At 42.1% G+C, this 19,498-nt stretch overlaps 1 protein-coding gene across 4 annotated transcripts in view; it reads left to right on the top strand.

Annotated features, from left to right (window-relative positions):
- RERE (arginine-glutamic acid dipeptide (RE) repeats) overlaps positions 1–19,498 on the top strand; it is a 165,003-nt gene that overhangs the window by 93,532 nt on the left and 51,973 nt on the right. The window lies entirely within an intron of this gene.

The following is a 19,498-nucleotide window of genomic DNA, read 5'->3' as shown; positions in this document are numbered from 1 at the left end:
TATTAAGACTTATGCTACACCTGACAACATCCATTTCCAGCCATGATTTGGTGGGGAGGGGTTGGTTTCTTTCATAACGCTCACGAATTTTCTTCTGTGGACAAATTTGTCGAGCATCTGTCATATATAATGCCGTATTTAAGCACTTTCTAAGCACACACCCCATGGACCACCATCCACAGCATCACCCGTGGACTCTTGTTGGCGTTGGGCTGCAGTTTCAAAGGGAAAGTGGTGCAGTTCTGGTGGGTGTGTTATTTGGGAAGAAGCCATGGGGCAAGTCCTCTGTTCTGACACAGCTGGTGGCAGTGCCCTCTCCCAAGCTTCCTTGGCATTGAATGCCATGTCTGACATGTGATGCTGCTGGAGCAAGGTCAGGGTAGCTGGAAAGAGGGCTGACTTAGCCATTGGGTTTGTGTTCCATGGGATATCTGTCCCTAACATGAGATTAGAATAACCTTATTTCTCCCTCGATATTCTTCAGCCACCTTTCCTAGACTCCCAAAGCCCTGGTGGCACCCAGTCTCTCAAACACTGGTCTTGTCATTGTGTGTGTGACCTTAGCTTGTAGGAGAGACAAGAGGCAGTTAGTATTTGTCTTGCTTTCAACACACCGAGAAAACAAAGATGCTTCACTCAAAACTGAGCAAGGGATTGTCAAAGAGAAGGGAGCTCTACTCCGTATCTCATGGTCACCTCTAAAAATATCTTTTAATCTTTGACAGAGTGCAGGCATTTTTGATGCAAGCCATCAGAAATCCCTAAAAAGAAGGGAATGGTGCTGGTTCAGTTCTTCTTCTCCTGTTGTAAATATTTCAAAACTGACATTGAAATTGTGTTTTGAAACATGCAGACTTAAGAGTTTGTCGTCTATCAGGAGTTAAGTACAACAGACCTGAAACTGAGCCCCTGTCTGAGAACTCTGGTGCTTGCCCTGGTGATTTGCTGCTTTACCTTTCCCAGGTTCCAAATCTGGAACTACCATCATTTGCTTCTTTCAGTTTAGGTTAAATTGAACACCCCTATTTCCTGGTATGGTTTCAGTGGAAATATTTCACAAGCTTAATTGTCCCTCCGTAATTTCCACCCTCTTGGGACAAAATCTTTTCTGCAAAATGCCTTCTGCAGTTTCAGGGATGTTCAGTACCGTCCAGGTCCTAAAACGAGCTTATTGTGCGCACTTCCATTTCAGATAAATAACCCATCAAATGGCTATCAGAATCTTTTCTGCAAAATGCCTTCTGCAGTTTGAGGGATGTTCAGTACAGTGCTGACCCTACGCTTGCTCCGGGTCCTAAAACGAGCTTATTTTGTGCACTTCCATTTCAGATAACCCATCAAATGGCTATCATTTACAAAATACACTATATTCATCTTAAGTTTTCTTAATGTAATGAAATGGTTTTCAGTTCTGGTGTGCCTCCTGTATTGGAAACGGTGAAGGAAATCTAATAGTTCTGACTGTTCTTGTCCTGCTGATTTGATTGTGCGTTTTTGTCTCTTTATTCAGAATGTGCTTTTTTCGGTCTTTTTTTTTTTTTCTCAAAAGTCCTAACAAAATCAATAGGGCTTACAGAAGAGAGAAATACAAATCAGAACTAAAAGAACCTCTAGTTTATTAGGTTTTTAATTAAACATGATGAACACATTTTAAATAACACAAAGGCCTCAGGCTGAGCTGCATCTAATCGAAACAGATTAAGTCACCCGTCCACACTTGGGTAGTTATTAATTCTGTTTACTTATGCATGCTAGCTACAGGCAGGGTTCACTGCTGCTGTGTTGCAGTTTATTGCACAGGGATGCTTTTGCTGCATGGAATTGTGCTCCTAATTAGCATTCAGATGTTGATTATGAGGAACACTGGCGAGGCTAATGGAACCATCTTTGAAATTCAGGGCTGTGTCTTCCAAAGTTAGAGAGAATCTGGGTGAAACAGTCGTTTTGCATTATCTCTTGGACACTTCCTCCTTTTTCTTTTTCCACTTGGTCCCATCTTTTCAGAGATGTTAAATTCTCAGAAATTCTTAAGTATTTCTTAGGAAGAGGATTTTTTTTTTTTCACTTGTGCATCTCCGTGCAGAACTGTCGATGACACACTGTGACGTCCTTGATAACTAGCTTTTATCATGAAATATGCTGCCCTTTAAATATTTTACATTGCTTTTGATGTAGAGTAGTTGAGGTAAACAACCTAGATTCAAACAACCTCTTAAATTTATGTGGAGGGATAGTTAATCCTTGCTGGCGATAAACCTTAATTGGCCATGTATGTGGATTTACAAGTTCATAAATTTTAAAATATCCACACCTGGCTTCAGCATAAAGCTCATTTCTCGTAAAATACAAGTGGAGATCCTTCTGCCAGAAATGACAAGATACAGCAAACCCAATTCCTAACGTGTTTGCAAGTATTTGTAATCCAGTCTAGCTGGTCAAGAAATTACTTATGCAAAAACCACATACTCATTTGCTTGGCTTCTTTGCCTGGAATAAGCTTCAAATGCCTCTCATCTGCCCTTTTTGGAGTATCTGCTCATGAAAACATTGTTTTCATTGCTCACTCCTTTGAAGCCAGGCTTTTCAGATACGCTGGAAGACAGAGCTGCTTACTGGGGCAAAAATACCATGAATTTTATTTACTGTTTATATGGCAGCTATAGAAAATGTAATTCGTAGCAAAATTGAAACAGAGCCTCTGGAATAGTCAGGGGGTGGTGGAAAATCATCAAGGGATATTCAAAAGCAGGTTGGCATTGCAGGCTGTGTGTGAGCACTTGCGTGGGCTTAGAAGGTTAAGGTATCAGTTACTGCTTAGTTTTAATTTTTTATCCACAAAAAAGTAAACACTTACAGCTTCACAGTAGAGTGACAGTTCCTACTAAATTAACATTTTCTGGACTTTAGAAATCAAGCCATCTGATGCCATTTGCAAGTGTGTTAATCAGTAACAGTTGAAAATTAATTGAGCATTGAGATAAAAAAAACCCCAAACCACCAAACACAAATTGCCGTGGTCTAGAGGACCTTTATTTGAAGAAAAATAAGTAAGATTTTAGTTTAAGAAAGAGAGGGGATGTACAGTCCTCCCTTAGCTTATTCTAAGGAGTTTAAAAGAACCATCAGTCCTTGCAGTAAAAAGTAACCAATGAAGGCTGAAACTATTCTGCTTGGGGGAAAAAAAAAGTTATTATTTAAAAATTGCATAACATTCCGGTTACTTAGCAGTTGACAGGCTTACAAAACGCAAAGGTGCAGTACAGCTAGAAAATACAAGGTGTAATATGGCTAGAAAAGGTGAATTTTGTTTAAACACAGGTTTCTAGACAAAAGATAACAATCTTTTTGGTTGTGATTAACTTGCATCAGTCTTTGATCCAAGCCCTTGTTTAAAGGGATCAATATTGCACATACAGCACTGAGTTTATTGTCAAGTCCTTTCGGAAATAAGACAGTGAATTAAAAATCAATTATACGTGCAGAAAAGTTTGTGTAGGGCAATCAATTTTGTCCTTTTAGTTTGCAGAAAGATTCCATTGTTTAACCAGCTGTGAAAAGGAATGAATTTTAAAAGCCTCCAGCAAATGAGATAGCCCAAATGGGGTGGGGGGAGTAGATTAGGAAAAAAAAATAAAATTATTTCGGCATTTCATGTTCAGCAAAGGCTGCCTTCAGGGATAAATCTATAAATCCTGTCAGTGACCTTGGCTTCAAAATGGGTGATTTCGCTGCTTTTGCTAATCTTGATCTTTCCACAGCTGCCAGATAAGTTAGTCTTTTCTTAACAATATCATATTTTTTTATTTGCTTTGTTTAACCGCCATATGTTTCTTGATTCATCGTCTTTCTGCCTTCGTGTGGTATATTTTTATCTATTAAGCACTTACCATATTGCTGATCCCCCAAAATAATACAACAAATATTTACACTGGCCGGTTGCCACGGCTTAGAGGGCTATTTCTGTGTGGGGACGGACGGGAAGCTCAACTCTAAACTCCAAGTTTAACTCCAGTATAAACTAAATAATTTGTAGGTGCTTTCAGAAGCTGCTGGTGTGTTTTGTTCTCCAGAAAAGGGTTTGTGATAGAGGCAGAAGCACATCCACACAGTTCACTGTTGCCAGGGGGAAAGAATCCCTGCTTGAAAGATTAATAAATACGACAGCGGTTGATTGTTGAAACCATGTTTTTCATCTCATTTTCAAGGGCATCTTAAAAATGGAGATCACTTGCACTTCCTGGCATTCTCGATCATCCTTCTGTGTTCATTTAAAAATGAGAACAAGGCACTGAGGGACTTGAGAGATTGCATTCGTTCTCCCATAGGGCAAGGTGGTTATTTTATAAATGAAGAGGGCCAAAAAAGCTATCCTTCCTAGTTCCTTAGCAACAGAGCTGGAGTCAGTTTGAATGTTCGTGTATATCTTACAAGTTCTATGTATAGCAGCCCGAGCTGTGCTGCTCAGCACTACTGCAGCTGAAACAAAGACTATTCACCCTGCCTTGTGCAGGGGAGGAAAATAACCCAAGCGTGGTAACGCGCGGCATGGACTGTCTGTCCCTCCTCCTCCTCCCCGTCGGATGATGTTCTGGTCAGTGACACTGCTACTGTCTTCAACACCCTGACCTTTTAGTCAGATTTTATCTGCTACGAGATCCGGAATGTGGTTTAAATAGAACCCGGTCCTGTGTCCTGTTCTTCTCCAAAAGGAAACTGAGTCATGGCATTGCCCTACGAGCATCTGGAGAGTGCAGGGATCATCTCAATTCTGGGAGTTTCTGGGGTTGATGCTTTCCCCGTAGCCAGCAGAAGCGAGTGAGTGGCTGGAAGTGTTCACAGGAAAACTTCTTCTGCCCCGTGTCTGTCTTTTTAGGGGAAGGCCTCTTAAATTAATGTCAGAAGGACTCTGTATCAAAGCTATTGTGCTCACACCCCACTGACCTATTTACTCTCCATTTCTTTGTACATAATTTCCAAATTCTGATTTATTTTTTTTAAAGATAATCCATATTTGTTAATACTATGATTGACTTTTGAAAGACTGATGGTGTTAATTAAGATACATTTCACAGTTTCCTTCCCATTCTGAATACAAATGTACTAAATGGCCTTAGACAGGTTTCTGACTTGTGCTCCCAGCACCCCAACATCTAGGATTGTATGAGTTAATGCTCTTGAAAACAATTTTATAATTTCAATATGAGAAATATTGGTTAGCGCTCTGGTTTTGGAAGATTTTTGTTTGAAACACTATAAATAGTGTAATTTAAATTTAGGTCCATCTTTTCGAATGGTTAAGGAGGGGTGAGTGGTTTATTGGCTTGTAATCATAGCAACATCCAGAGTTCTTAGTTTAATTTCAAATTATTTCAATAGTTCTGTCATCTCAGTAGTTCGGTTGAATTTTATCTGTCTTGCAGGTGTTAGTCCACAGGATCCTTACCTCCTTAATACCTAAAAGTGCAATTATAATATAGTGATAAACAAAGTACTTCATCATTAGTATTTTTCAGTGTTAAGTGTATGATAGAAATCTCCATCTTTCCAAGTAATTTGGGCTTAGTCTAAGCTGGTATAGGCAAAAGTGTGTTGTTTTGGAATACGTCTGTTGGGATTATACTTTATTAAACACATAGAGCCCAGGAATGGATTACTTGATGTGGCAAATCAATATTGCATTTTGAAAGAGTCATTTGCCATCTAAACCATAGGAAATGGCAATTGGGTGTTAACAAGATTTTCTTTACACACACAAAAAAACACCTAAAACAAAGCAAGTTCAGAGACAGATTACTGTTTTCTCCAACTTTGTAAGATGACATTTGATTATTATTTTATTTTTAATTTTTTCCCTGCAAGTTTTTCCTGCTGATAGTTTGGATCTCTGAGCTTTGCCTTCCATTCTGCGTGGACGTGGATGGGGGCAATCCCAAAGCTGAGCTGCAGCTCTAGAGGGTGTTGGTCAAAGAGGTCCTGGGATGAGCAGAGCTGGGACCAGGTGAGAGTATTTTGCTCGGGACACAGTATGGGGTCAGCCCGTGCCTCCATGCCTGGGGGGGCAGACACACCAGGTTCTCCATCGTGGTGCTGTGGTTGCTCTTCATAACGGGTCGTTGTTGCCACGGCAGCGTCTCCTGGCAGCAGTGATGCTCCGTGGAGAACGGGCAGAGGCTGTGGTGCTTTTTTGGCCAAGCTAGAAGTATGGAAGAAAGCAAACTTCTTCTCCAGTGTCAAATGGTAACTCATTTTAAATAACTCTTCAGGTTTCTAGGTCTCTTCCCAGCCTCTCCAGGCAATGAAAGCTAAAAGTTTGAGCGGGGAGAGGAAGAACAGCGAGGTTTGCCACCCGGCTTGAGGAGTGTGAGAGGACTGAAATGTGCCATCTCAGAAAGCTTTAGTGCAATTAAGATTCTATTTGAAATAAGGTTATATTTGCAGCACTCTTGCTTGAAACTCTTAATGTTGGAAAAGGCTCCTTTTTAACAGGTACTTTGATTTTTCTAATAATTATGGGAAAAAAACAAGACTTTTCCCAAACATTTCAAATGTCACTGGATACCTGGCAGTTCTGCCTCACAGCTTATCTGAGAACTATGGAGTAAGGCCCAATGGCCACTGCAGCAGAAAACGGCAAAAAGCTTCTTCAAATTGGTATAGTGACATAATTCTTATTTAAGAAACTTTGATTCCTGTCACAATATGGATGCTCTGTGTGCTTTACTGCTCAGGACTTATCTTTCTTGCGCAAGCGTAAGCAGTGCGAATGCCAAAACACACCTCATTTGCAAGTTCTGTTTGCATGATAAATTTTATTTTTCTAATCTTCCCTATCAACAGCACCAATTTTTTTTTTTAATCTTTCAGACGACATAAAAATGCATTTTAATGAAGCAAATTATATAGCTTTGTCTCCCTTTTTGTGTATAAGCGGGGCGGCCATATTCAATTAGGCTGAAAAATGATCATTTGTTCTATTACAGGCTGTAACAGAGCGAGTGCAGAAACTGTGATCCATCACCAGTTGCTCAGCTTCACGTTAGTTAAATCACTTGCCGTTCTGTCGGTGGCTCCGAATCCTCTCTGGGAGCCATTATTTAATTTAAGTTTGTGGAGGTGTCACTTGTTTGATAATAGGCTGCTTCTGTAGTAGACGCACAGTGACTAAATATTAATCATTTTCTGCATCCATCCAAGTTTCCTAATTAGTTACGAGGCTAACGGTGCCAGTAAAGCTAATGATTGTACTGCCATAAAAAGAACTTGACAGCAAAGGAGGACTCGATCCAGAGAGATACTTGGTACCTGCTGGTGCTAGAGCGGAGAACGCTGAACTCTGAGCTGTTGTCATACAAACGTGTGGGGTTTCCGTGGGGAGGAAGATGGGTTGTCTTCATCAGGGCTCACGAGGGCGTGTTTAAAAACCACTACTGTGTGTTCCTCCTCCAGCCTTGCTTTTGTGCTTTCATGTGCCCTGTGGTTTTGAATATATTGTGGTAAAGGCTCAAAGTGCACGTAGCTGCTGGGTTTGTGGTTTTTGCTTCAGCTTTTACTGGCCTCTTGATATCTCACTTGTTTCCCTGTCCACTTGTGCGTGATCCACTGTGGGTTTTTTTTTTTCTTCTTCTTTTGTTCCTTTCCTTCCTTTCCTCCTCCTCCCCCTCAGTATCCGCTCAGATTTATATAGCTTTTAGGCTACATGGGGAGATTGATCAGACAGGGGCTTATGCATTTAGAGGAGCTAATAAATAAGCATCACAGCGTATTACCCGCCACTGCACTGGAATAACTTCAAACACTCAAATCAAACATTCCATTTGTTACAAATTGGGGAAGGCAAAAGAGGGCACCTCTGTTTTATTAGGGTGCATATTTCATTTATCTGTTACGGAAGATATTGTCCAGCCCTACGTGTCTGGGGAGGTAATTCCACAGTCTCAGCGCCACGTCCCCCTCGCCTCCCTCCCCCCAGATATCTACCTTTCAGGATTCCTCTCCCTGTGTTCACCTTTCAGAGATGCATTTCTGGCCCTTCACTATCAAATATTTTTTCTTTCTTATTTGTGAGTCACTTTTTTTTCCACATTCAGCACTGTTTCTCCCCCCTCCCGCTTAGTAGCTGTTTATATTCAGAGTCCCTTACCCAAAAGACAAGGGAACTTACGAATCTTCTGATTCTTTTTAAAGTTATTTTTCTATGTTACTGCCAAGATCACTGTATGAGCCAGCATCTTCCTCAGTAATTGGATGGTTGTGTTGCAGAAGTCTATCATTCACGTTACCAAATGAATTCATGTTGGTGCTCTTCATTACATTCTGATTCTTTTAAATATAAGGCTATGAAGACAGTGTTTAATTAGCAATCAGTCATAGTCCTGCAAAAAGGTTAGGCTTTTTTACTTCCTTATTTAAGGAGAAGGCTACATTATGTGATTTCAGCATGGGGTCTTGGAAATTGGAGGTTAATGCTACCACTCCTCCTAGGAACTGCTACATTGCTGGGTCAGACTGTGCCGCACAGCTGAAGTAAAGACTTCATTAACTTACTTGACTGCCAGATTTGGGTGTTCAGTTCTTATAAAAATGTCAAAGGATGTGGGTCTGTAAGTATTTATTCAAGGTATTCCGATACTGTGTCATCTTAGGTGAAAATGGCAATTACTAAATTTTCATTTTTCTGTAACTAAATAGTTAAAAATCGTTAAAACACATTGAAGCACATCAGAACACCCTGTTTTTCTTGTAAACAACTTGACAGGATGAAGAGCTGCTGTCACAGGAGGAAGTTTGCTTTGTGCTTGATAGAGGAAAGGTCTCTCACCGGGGCTATGTCTCAGCCTGGAATTTGATTTTGTCATCACTAGTATTTCTTACATCCAGATTTGCACTCCTGGGTATCTCTTGACTGCACTGCAGTGGGTGGCAGAGCGATCCTGAGAGAAATTCAGGGAGTTTGTGGAGGTTGCCTGATGTCATTTCAGGAGGGGTCACAAACTGGAGTTTGTATCTTGGTGCTTGAGCTCAGACCTGGACGCTGGTGCCGTCAACAGCCCTGCTGTTTAATTATTTACTTGGCCAAGTCACCTACAGAAATATTTTTTCCTCTCTATATGGATAATTTCCTTGGGGATTCTTGCCACCATTTTGTCTCATTATTCTTGGGATTTGTTCATTGCTCTTGAAGTGGTTTTATTTGTTTCCTTCTGTCATTTGCATAAAGCCACTGTTTGAAGGCAGAAATAGTCTCCAGAATAATTGACAATAATGGTTGAAATCCCAGTGGAGCAATATTTCTGCAATAGGGAACTTCCACTAGAAATACTCTGTTCGAGTCTTGAAAGGATCGCACAGCGTATTTCAAGTAGTCTGAGCGCTGCTTTTTTGTGCTTAGTGTTACAAATTGACTGAAAGGACACAAAAAAATGTTGCAGTGAAAGAGAACAACTTCGGGCTTGCGTAATAGTGTTAAACTTGAGTAAACGGGCATGTATTTTCAGAACGCCATGCTGGGTGTAACAAAAAGGAACATTTTCTGGGGGAAAAGATAGGGAAAATGGAAATGTTCTGATGTTTAAGGAAAAGAGCTCAAGTGGAAGCTTATTTTCTGTTGGTTATTAGCCCTTGTGGGCTGACGATGCCGAACTGCGGCTGGTGGGTTGGGGGCTGGTGTGGATCTGTGTTCACCCACCCGTGTTATTGCCTAGAACGGGCATTTGAGTATTGATGATTTAATGGAGATCTGCTTTGTGTTAGCACGAGCGGAGTGGTGTTCCCTACGGTATTGTAAGTTGAGTAAAAATCCTCTTGTTAAGAAAAACAGGATGAGGAGAATGAAATTCAGAGGGAGGCTAATGTAGGATGTTTTCCTTTTGGCTTGTTTCTGCCCAGTAACGGTGAGGAGCCATAAGGAGCATCTTGAGCCCTGTGGAAGATGCTCTACGTTCTGATGTTGGCATTATTCAAGAAAATATTCATAACTTAGTGCACTGGCATCACAGGAGGCTAATGTAGGATGTTTTCCTTTTGGCTTGTTTCTGCCCAGTAACGGTGAGGAGCCCTGTGGAAGATGCTCTACATTCTGATGTTGGCATTATTCAAGAAAATATTCATAACTTAGTGCACTGGCATCACAGCTTTTGGTACAGATATTTGAGATTCAGAGTATGTAAGGAAAAAGAAAGGTTAATACTCCAAATTGATGCATGAGAACCATTCCTTGGGAGGAAAGGTGGTCCAGCAGAGCAGTGCTTATATTCCACAAGTGCTGCTTTTCTGCTTTGGTTCATGTTGCATGTGTTGCTTTGTATGTATCTTTATCTCTGCATTTGGATTCTATACTTTGACTAGTTTTATCCTGTTCAAAAAACCAACAACAATTGGTACTAGGAATAATTTTTTAGGAAATGTGTTTTTACCAAGTCTGGGTGAGGGTGAGTCGGAGAAATGAAAAGCAAATAGCTTTTTTAGCTTGAAGTTTGCAGGTTAAGAGCTGAATTTCTACTACTTGCCCTACATTAAAGGGAGGGCCTTCCAGATTTCACATGGGAAAGGAAGTATGTCCTTGAAATGGAACATTTTGTCCAACTTTTTACTTGCTCTTTAGTTCTGATGTATAAGAAGGCTTTTTGTATATTAGCATTTTAACAGCAGTTTAAAATAACAATCAGAAATGAATCTCTTTGTGTACAGAAACAGGCAATCTGAAGTCTAATCAAAAGCTTTCTGTTGTCTCTTGGCAGCAGCATATTGTTTTGCTTCTCTGGGTCACAATGTGCCAGACCTTTGTTCTCTTTAACTCTTCAAATGCATCTTTAAGGAATCATTTGTGTAAAAACACACTCAAATCATTTTAGCTTTGCTTGCAGCACTGGGAAACTGTTGACGGCAGGAGACAACAATCTACAGATAATGTTGTATAAATAGAAGGCTCTTTTTTGGTTAATGAAGGCGGCCTCCAGTTTGGCTTTTAGGGTTTGTGCCTGCAGAAGGGCACAGTCTTAGACTCCCTGTGTGAAACCTGGCTTTGGAGATGTGTAACACGATTGTTTTCTGAAGATCACGGAAGAGCGTGAGTTTTGGGGAGGCTTTGTGAGCAGCTGGAGCGTGGCACACATCTGGATCTGCCTGTGGTCCCTGCAGAGGTGGACCCTTAGTGCCTGTCAGCAGAAGGTTTGTCAGGGGCACTTGAATATAAACGTGGGCAAGTTCACCAACTGAGTTTCTTGCTGGTGAAAATGATTAAGTTGAGTAGAATAAGGAAATGCTTGCCTGTGTGTGCAATTTAATTGCCTTCTGCATGTCTGTTAGAGGAGAGGTGTGAGAATCCTGAGGGACTGTTATTTCCAGCCTCCTGGAGCTTCAGGACTTGTTGCTCCTTGGAAGATCTTCCTGCAGCTGGGCCTTCTGTCTCCGTGCCCCAACGGGTGAGGTCTCCTGACCTGGTGTGGAAAAATGAATGCCTCCTCTGCCCACTCTTACTTTATTAGAGGAAAGCAAATTGCAAACTGAGCAGTCTTCAAATGAGAGTGCTCATCTGTCCCTGCCTCTTCTTGCTGCTGAAATGTGGGACCACGCGACTGCCGCAGTGTTACGATGGGTAATAATGCTCCTAATAATCCACAAATTGTTTTTCCAAAGAGCCAAGGTTGTTTATCAAATACCCCTTCCAGAGCTCAGGAAAAGTAAAGTCAGGTTTTCTTTCTTTTTTTTTTTTTTTTTTTCCTCCTTTTTTCCTCCTGCTGCTGCTTTAATATCCAGCCTTTTTTTTGATGTGTGCATCAGCTTCTGATGTGCCACTGCAGGCTGTTCTTAGATCAGGTTTCTTGGCGTGCTGTTGACTTTATCTCGTTTACCGGATCACATTTCTGTTGCCATACGCTGTGTGATCGCAGCCTCCCCGCAGCTTTTGAACAATTAGTAATTGAGCAGGAAGTGTGTGTTCATTACAATAGCCTTTTGATTTTGATTTTACAATCACGCCGTGTTTCGCGCAGCGCGGAGGCGGGGGAGGAGGAGGAGGAGGAGGCACTTCTCCCAAACACGGGAGGGGGTGTGTGTGTGTGGGGGGGGGTTATTTATTTATTTTTTTGACAGAGAGGAGCCCGTTGTTGCAGCCACTTGGCCATTTGTCAGCGGATCCCAGGCATCCATCCCTCCTGAGCAGGTTGCCTGGCAACCCCGGGCCGGAGCCATGGTGCCTTGGCCACTGCCTTTCCAGGAGCAGGTTGGGAGATGATTTATGGTCGGGGCTGCGAGTGCGGCGAACCCGAGAGGCAGGAGTGGACCTTTCAACAGGAACCGACGGGGAACGTGGAGTGGGGAGGGAGAGAGAGACAGACTTGGGATCATTAGCCAGGGACGCGCAGCGAAAGCACCCCCAGCCCATAATCAGAGGGCACAATTAGAGCAAAAATAAAGGCTCCTCATTTAGGCATAATTGATTTTTTTATATTTTTTTTGCTGTTTTGTTTTCTCTTTCTCATCTAGGCTCTCGGGCAGAAAGAGGTACAATGCAGAAAGTGAATCAAAGCTTTGCCCACTGCTGTGGGTGAACCTGAAATCTCTCTATAAGAATAGCTCTGCTCAAACGCTGATGGTAGAATAAAGCTGGGGTTGGCACGTAGGGCTGGTGGTGCCCTGACACCTCGGAGCCCGGGCTGAAGGAATAGTTGAGTTCTCCCCCAGCTTCGAAAACGTCTAAGAGCTGTTGTGTCACCTTCAATATCCTGTTGCTTTTCATACATCCCAGTGCATTGATCCCTGGCGTTTAACAGAGAAGGGAGAGGAAGAGTTTCATAAACTGGTGTTTAGGGAGTAGTTCGTGCTGTGGTCAAACGTAGAAGTCCTACCCCCGAAAACATCACCTTTAATGAACTAAACTGAAGGAAATTTGGGTAACCTTTAGGTAGGAGACCCCAGTTCAGTTTCTTCTGCCACTTGAGCCTGTGAGGAGGGACTGGCCATGTGGAAGGCGTGTTGACAAGAGTGTTTTTGCGTACTACTGAGAAGGGGAAGAGGAGAGACAGGATGATGAATCCACTCTGACCTCTTGAATGGCAGTATAAATACTTTATTGAAAATTCTAAATAAATGTGTTTGTAACCAGTAATCCTGCTCTGCATGCAATCTCATTTAGCCAACTGTGTATGCAAATGTGCTATTAATGTGTTTGCATCCAGTATAAATATACAAATCTAATCTGTTTATATATGTAATTTACACACAGCTGTGCTCATGCTCACTTAATACCAATATTTTCAGCAAGCGAGAGGTATCATGGGAGATCTATTGTTCAAAACAAAAGCTAACAGTGCAGCACCATGGAAGGGGGATCATTATCATTTCAGGATCTTTTGGCAGTCCCTCGAGGGAGGCTGTTTAATGACTTTCCGTCTGGGTGTGTGGCTGTGGATACAGGGAACACAGGCTCTGGTGGACGTCGTGTGCCTCTGCCCCCCTGTAATGCTTTGGTGTTGAATCCCTTACAGGGTGAGGTAGGGTTTAATTCTTCAGGAGAATTTTTCAGGAAGACAAAGCAATCCGATTGGGAGGGAAAGCTAATCGTTTGGCACCTTTAAGCCTTTCAGCTGATATATTCCTTGTCAGTTTGTTTATAGAGGATACTTGGTCTTACAGGCATATGGCCTAAGGACTATCAGATTTTTATCACGTGGGGATGGCTGGCGAGGCAGCGTGCTCTGAAGAGGTGCTTTGAGTATCCAAGGAGAACATTAATGCCTTTTAATATAGGTTGGTATCTAATGAATACCATCAAAATATTTCTGTTTTCCATAATATCTTTGAGTAAGAGGACTTGGTGAAAAAGAATTTTATTTTCAAATTACCACGAAGGTTAGAGAACAATTTTTGTCTTGAAACAATAGAATTACTACATTAAAATAAATTTACAAGAAAAATAAATGGACCAGTATCTATTAAAAGGAAGCTGATTTGGGTTTTTTATGGATTTTGAACTAAGGTCACAATCTGTTGAAATAAGCAAATTGACTAAGTATATAAGGTAAGGGATACTTTAAACCAAAAAAACCTCTCTACTGCTTCCTGCAGGAGCAGATGAAGAGGTGCTATGGTTAGAGATGGGACAGAGCAGAGAACTGAACCTGAGAGCACCTGAGACAGGCTAAAGGCAGGTAATGCTGAAGAAACAGCAGGAACGTGGGATTTTCCACAAATATCTACTTCTGCTTGTGTGGTTGAGATCTGCTCACATCTCTGCTACGGCACTGAGGTCTGTGAAACAACACGCAGAGGAATTTAGGGAAAGCTTTTGGGGTCTTTCTGTTCAACAAGTTTGCCAGCGAGGTGATTTTTTGCAAGCTGTGCTGTTAACTGATGTAACACACAACAGCACCAGTATCTAATGCTGAGGGTAAAATCTCTCACTACTTCAAAATTAAATTAAAAAAACATTAAGCAGAGTTACGGGAGTGACAGGAAACAATAAAATGAAGTTCAGATGAGGTTGAAGCATATCCTGTTCTCCCAGCAGCAGGGCATGTTAAAGGAACATACCAGGGGCCTGACTGGAGGTTTTTGTTGATAGTTCCTCTTTCCCAGTGGACTGATGGATTTATTTTCACAGAGGTTTCAGGTGAGCCATCATGCTTGTTCCTCGTTCTACGTGCTACTGGTGTAGCCTAGAATATTCTGTGATTCCCCAAGCCCTGTTCATGCCAAGTTGCTCTGAGGATGTGCTTCCTTAGGCCAAGGAATTTCTGTGGAACATCTCTCCCTGCTGCCCTCTCCTCTACCCCCGCCAAAGGGTCTTTCCCCCTCTTTCTCTTTTTTCCTCTGTGTAAGAGCATTCAGGGAACAAAGCAGCTCGTGGAAAGAGTTAAATAAGCCCACTGTGTGTCTGCAGAGGTTAGCTGGGTTCTGAGGACAGCTCGGATATGTGTGACAGCTGCATTTTCTGTAACTTAAAGTACCGCTTTTTGCCCTTGATGGAATTACTTACCAGGCAGTACTTGGTCCTGTCTGTTATTGAGCATATAGAATTCCTTTGAGGTAGAGATGCAGTAAATACTAGCATCATTTTCTGCTACAGCCAGGAATAGTTTGGTGAAAAAAGAAAAAAAAATGTGAATAACACCAGTTTATGTTTTTGTAAGAGATACCTGACATCCTTAGGTTAAACTGTGTCGCCTTAAGGAAACCATGGGGATGCTTCTGGTTTTGGAGGACAGTAAATATCATTTAACATTATTGGCAAATGCCTTTATGTGCACTGTACACACGTGAGTGAAATTTAACATTAAAATTCAGTCAGGCTTTTAATAAAATGTACTCTGTGCACTGAAATTCAGCTAGTGTACATGTACAATGCCTGCATGCTAAAAAAACCCATATCGTTTGGGGCAATCTATAAATGTGCTGCACAGTTACCAGAAGTTTTGCAGATATAACCAGATCCCACTTTCTCTTCAGAACAACTGTCATAATTTTTCATCTTGTGAAATCTAAGAAATAAAGAAGCTTTTCTACATTTAGCATTTATTTGCTGTTAACTATTAAAGCCCTATAATTTTTCCTACCATATTGAAAATAAAACTTAAAATGACACATTGAATATGGCCGATAGTGACAACTTCAGTTGGCATCTGCCTAGGAAGCCTTGGGCATTTCAAAACGTGCCCTGTGCCTATTGGTTTCATGATAGCAAAATCTTCCATTTTTTTATGCTCATAATTAAGGAAAAGGTTGAGGTAAGAACATAGTGTTCTTGGACATGCTCTACAGAGGAGATTATTCTTTTTATAAAAAGATTGAGGGGGGGGGAAAGTCCTTATTTCCTGGATTAAGAAGGAACAGAAAAGGCTCTGTGTTTGTGTGTTTGTAAATATATTGTATTACAACATGCTCTTCACTAATTGACCAGGTGGAAGGCATGGGAAGGGAATGAAATAGCACATGGATTTTCTTAAGAGAACATTCATTTGATCTAAACCTGCTGGAAGCAGCACCTCAGAAGAGACACATTAGTAGCAGTTATGAATTTACAGTTTTATCAGGGTCAGCTGGTTTTTCTGAAGCCTGTGAGGTTTCAGTTGGAAATTCTTAAATTGATTAAGCAGGTTATTTTGTACTAGATGTTATTCTCGCATGCTGTCACAAACAGTTTTATTTTAGCTTTCTGCAGTAAGAAGAAAACTGGTCTGGGAGCCTCAGTTCCCGGTTAAAACCCGGGGTGCTGAATTTCAGCACGCGGTAGCAAATTTTTTCCTGCCAAGCTGTAATCTCTTGATAATAGAAACCCTGACGCATAACCTTAACTACAGCTTTGCAATGGCATTATCATCGCGTTGATAAACACGCCATCTGAGCTCTGTTAGTCAGAGCATAATGGCTTTGTGTAGCTTGTCATGATATTTGTTTCTTGGGATAAAATATGGGACCTGCAAGTAACACATATGCAAACATTAACATGCTTGTTCCTTGTTCTTCCCTGGTTATTTATAGCTCCCTGTTTACACATCGTAGCAGGATATTGCAGAATTGAGGACGTTTCGTTGGGGAAACTCAGATTATAAAACGGAATGAGGGGATCCCTTGGTGTGGCTGGTCAATAGCCCGGGTGACCACTTCGTAAAATAGAACCGTGCCATCCATCAGCGTTGTCTGACCCCACAAACCATGGGATTCCCTAATCATACTTCACGGCAATAATTATCCACAGCATATTTTTTTTTTTCAGTTGTGTTACAGTTCGTCTTCAGTGAACTGTACAAACAACAATGCTGAAAGAATCTTGCTGGAGCACTTCTGTGAGGACAGGCTGAGGGAGCTGGGGTTGTTCAGCCTGGAGAAGAGAAGGCTCCGGGGAGACCTTATAATGGCCTTCCAGTGCCTAAAGGGGCTCCAGGAGAGATGGGGAGGGACTCTGGATCAGGGAGTGGATTTAGATTAGATATTAGGAAGAAATTCTTTATTGTGAGGGTGGTGAGAGCCTGGCCCAGGTTGCCCAGAGAAGCTGTGGCTGCCCCATCCCTGGAGGGGTTCAAGGCCAGGTTGGAGGGGGCTTGGAGCAACCTGGTCTGGTGGGAGGTGTCCCTGCCCAGGGCAGGGGGTGGGAACTGGATGATCTTTAAGTTCCCTTCCAACTTTAACCATTATTCTATGAATTCTGTCATAAATAATGCTCTAAAAAGAAACCTAAGTGGTAAAATGGAAATGTTCATCTTAATTTTTAAAAATACAGAGCTTGGATTTTTAAACCATTGTGCTCTAGAGCCATTTCCACTCTTTATCCAAACTTCTTTCTCATGCATCCATAGGTTTAAGCCTCATTGTTCTACCAGCCCTGTGCTGCAGGACGATTTTAATTCAGCAGCTGTCATGTTGAGGTGCCTTCTGAGGAGTGCAGCAACATCTCCTGCACCGTTAAAATACAGACATAAAATTTGTTGCGTGTCACTTGTGCAGAGGAGAGAAAATTTAAATTGTGTTACAGAGTCTGTTTTAGGAGACGCTGGAGAGCAACAGGTCACTGCTGATTCCCCGTGTAACTGTTTTGTTCTTTGATATTTAAAAACATTTAGAGGTCTCTCTTGTGCTTGACTTGGAGAAAAGAAGTAGCTGTTCTTGCTGCGGAGGGAAGGGAGAACTGGACGTGATGCCTGAATTAATGGAGGACTAGAAGAGGAAGGAAAATCTGAAAATGTTTTGGGAAAACCTTGATCATTTTGTTAAGCTTTAGAATTTCTGTCTAAGTTTCTGCAACTAATTTTTGGGTGCTTTGTTGTTCTTTGTGTTAAGAACTGGCTTTCTCTTGGCTTTCAATAGAGGCACGCAACTATTTTACAGTTGGGTATCTTGCACTGTCTCAATGGCCGAGTGATAATTCTGTATGACACTGCTAAAGGTGACAACATAATTGGCCAAAACTTCAGAATGCCGGAAGGATGGAGTTCAATCCTATCTGGAAATACGGAGCAGCATTTCAAGCTCCCTGTGATCCTGTTGCTCAGCTGGGCTGTGTGCTGGGCTTACATTCCCGGTAGGGATTTTTGACATCTCCTGAGTTCAAAGGAAAGCCGTTTGTCATAGGCTTTTTCAATACAGAGTTGAATTCCAACACAAAACAAATGTAAAATAGTTGGGTTAAAAGGAATCTTAAAAAATAAATAAAATGGTCCTCTGAGAACTGACACACACCAAAATAAGTCTTCGGCAAAAGGAGGAATCGGGAATCAGGGGTTTTCATTTCATGCACTGGACCAGATTGCTCTCTGGTGTTTCTCTGTGCCTTTTTTTCATCCGTGGTTGGAGTGTTCCAGCTCCGGTTTCTTCCTATTCCCCTACAGCTTTTTCTGTCGCATTTTCCTGTCTGTGCTCTGTCAAGTGATGCTGCAGAGCGTGGTACCCCGCTGCAGGCCGGGAGGCAGAGATGGCAAAGCCGGGAACCCAGCTGCAGCGGTGGGAATCTGCCTTCCCTTTGGATTACTCGTTTTCAAATGTTTCTGAATTTAGTTGATTTTCCTTCTCCGTGCTAAGCTGCAGACAGGAGTTCATATTGCTCTTTGGGATGTCGGGAGCGGTTTGAGGGCAAGGTTGTTTGCCTCGTTGCTGCTGCCATCTTCTCTTGCCCAGAAGAGGTGTGTGGGTGGTGCCAGGGGAGCGATTGGCCTCCCCCTCCGTGTCAGGAAAATTCCTTGTCATTTATGTGGTAAAAAGTGTGTGTGTGCATTAGTGAGGGGTCGTGGGCCGTCTGGGTATCTCCCTCTGCAGGTATCTGTGGCTTCTGCCCAGGAGTCGGGGCTGGTACCCTCCTATTAGTAAAATATTCCTCCTTCAGGAGCCCCCGAGCACCCCCCTCACTGAACTCTCAAACCAGCAGAGCTCTCAGGAATTTAAAAGGAGGAGGTGGGTATGAGCAAATCATACCCTGGAAGGGACTATAATCTGGGAGCATATACAACTGGTGGTTAATTCTCCTCTCTGTGCCCCCAGGCGTGTTCCTGACGAACCCCAGCAGCCTGGCTGGCTTTGAGGGGCAGGGTTAGGTGAGGATAGAGCCCTGTGCGGGCATTTCTGTGAAATAATAGATATAGGGTTGCAAAGAGACTGCTCACTCCTGTTCAGCGTTGTGGTGGGAGCGTATGAGGTGCACAGGGAGCTATTTTGGTAGCGAATTACCCTTTCTGGGATTCCTTATTTGCTTCATAATATGGAAGCCTCTAATCACCTGCCCACCTCCTTCAGGCAGATGTTTGGGAGAAGATGTGGCTCTAAATCCATTAAGCCAACTTGAGGTATGTTTCTTTTTAGGGAATTATTAATCCTCATCTCCCTCAGAATGTTGGCGCCCATATGCTCCACATCCCTCATCCTTTTTGCGGGCAGAATTGGGTATTTTCTAGCGTTTATACCTGTATGATTATTACAGGGAAGGAAAAAGTCCTCAGGGCTGGCCTGAGCACTAATTAAGCACTCTGCGTTTAGTTTTAATCTCCTCCTACTGATTGATGAGGGCGAAATATTG

This window comes from Calidris pugnax, unplaced genomic scaffold (genome assembly GCF_001431845.1).
Source record: "Calidris pugnax isolate Ruff unplaced genomic scaffold, ASM143184v1 scaffold82, whole genome shotgun sequence".
NCBI lineage: Eukaryota > Metazoa > Chordata > Aves > Charadriiformes > Scolopacidae > Calidris > Calidris pugnax.
This window is presented reverse-complemented; position numbering and strand designations above follow the sequence as displayed.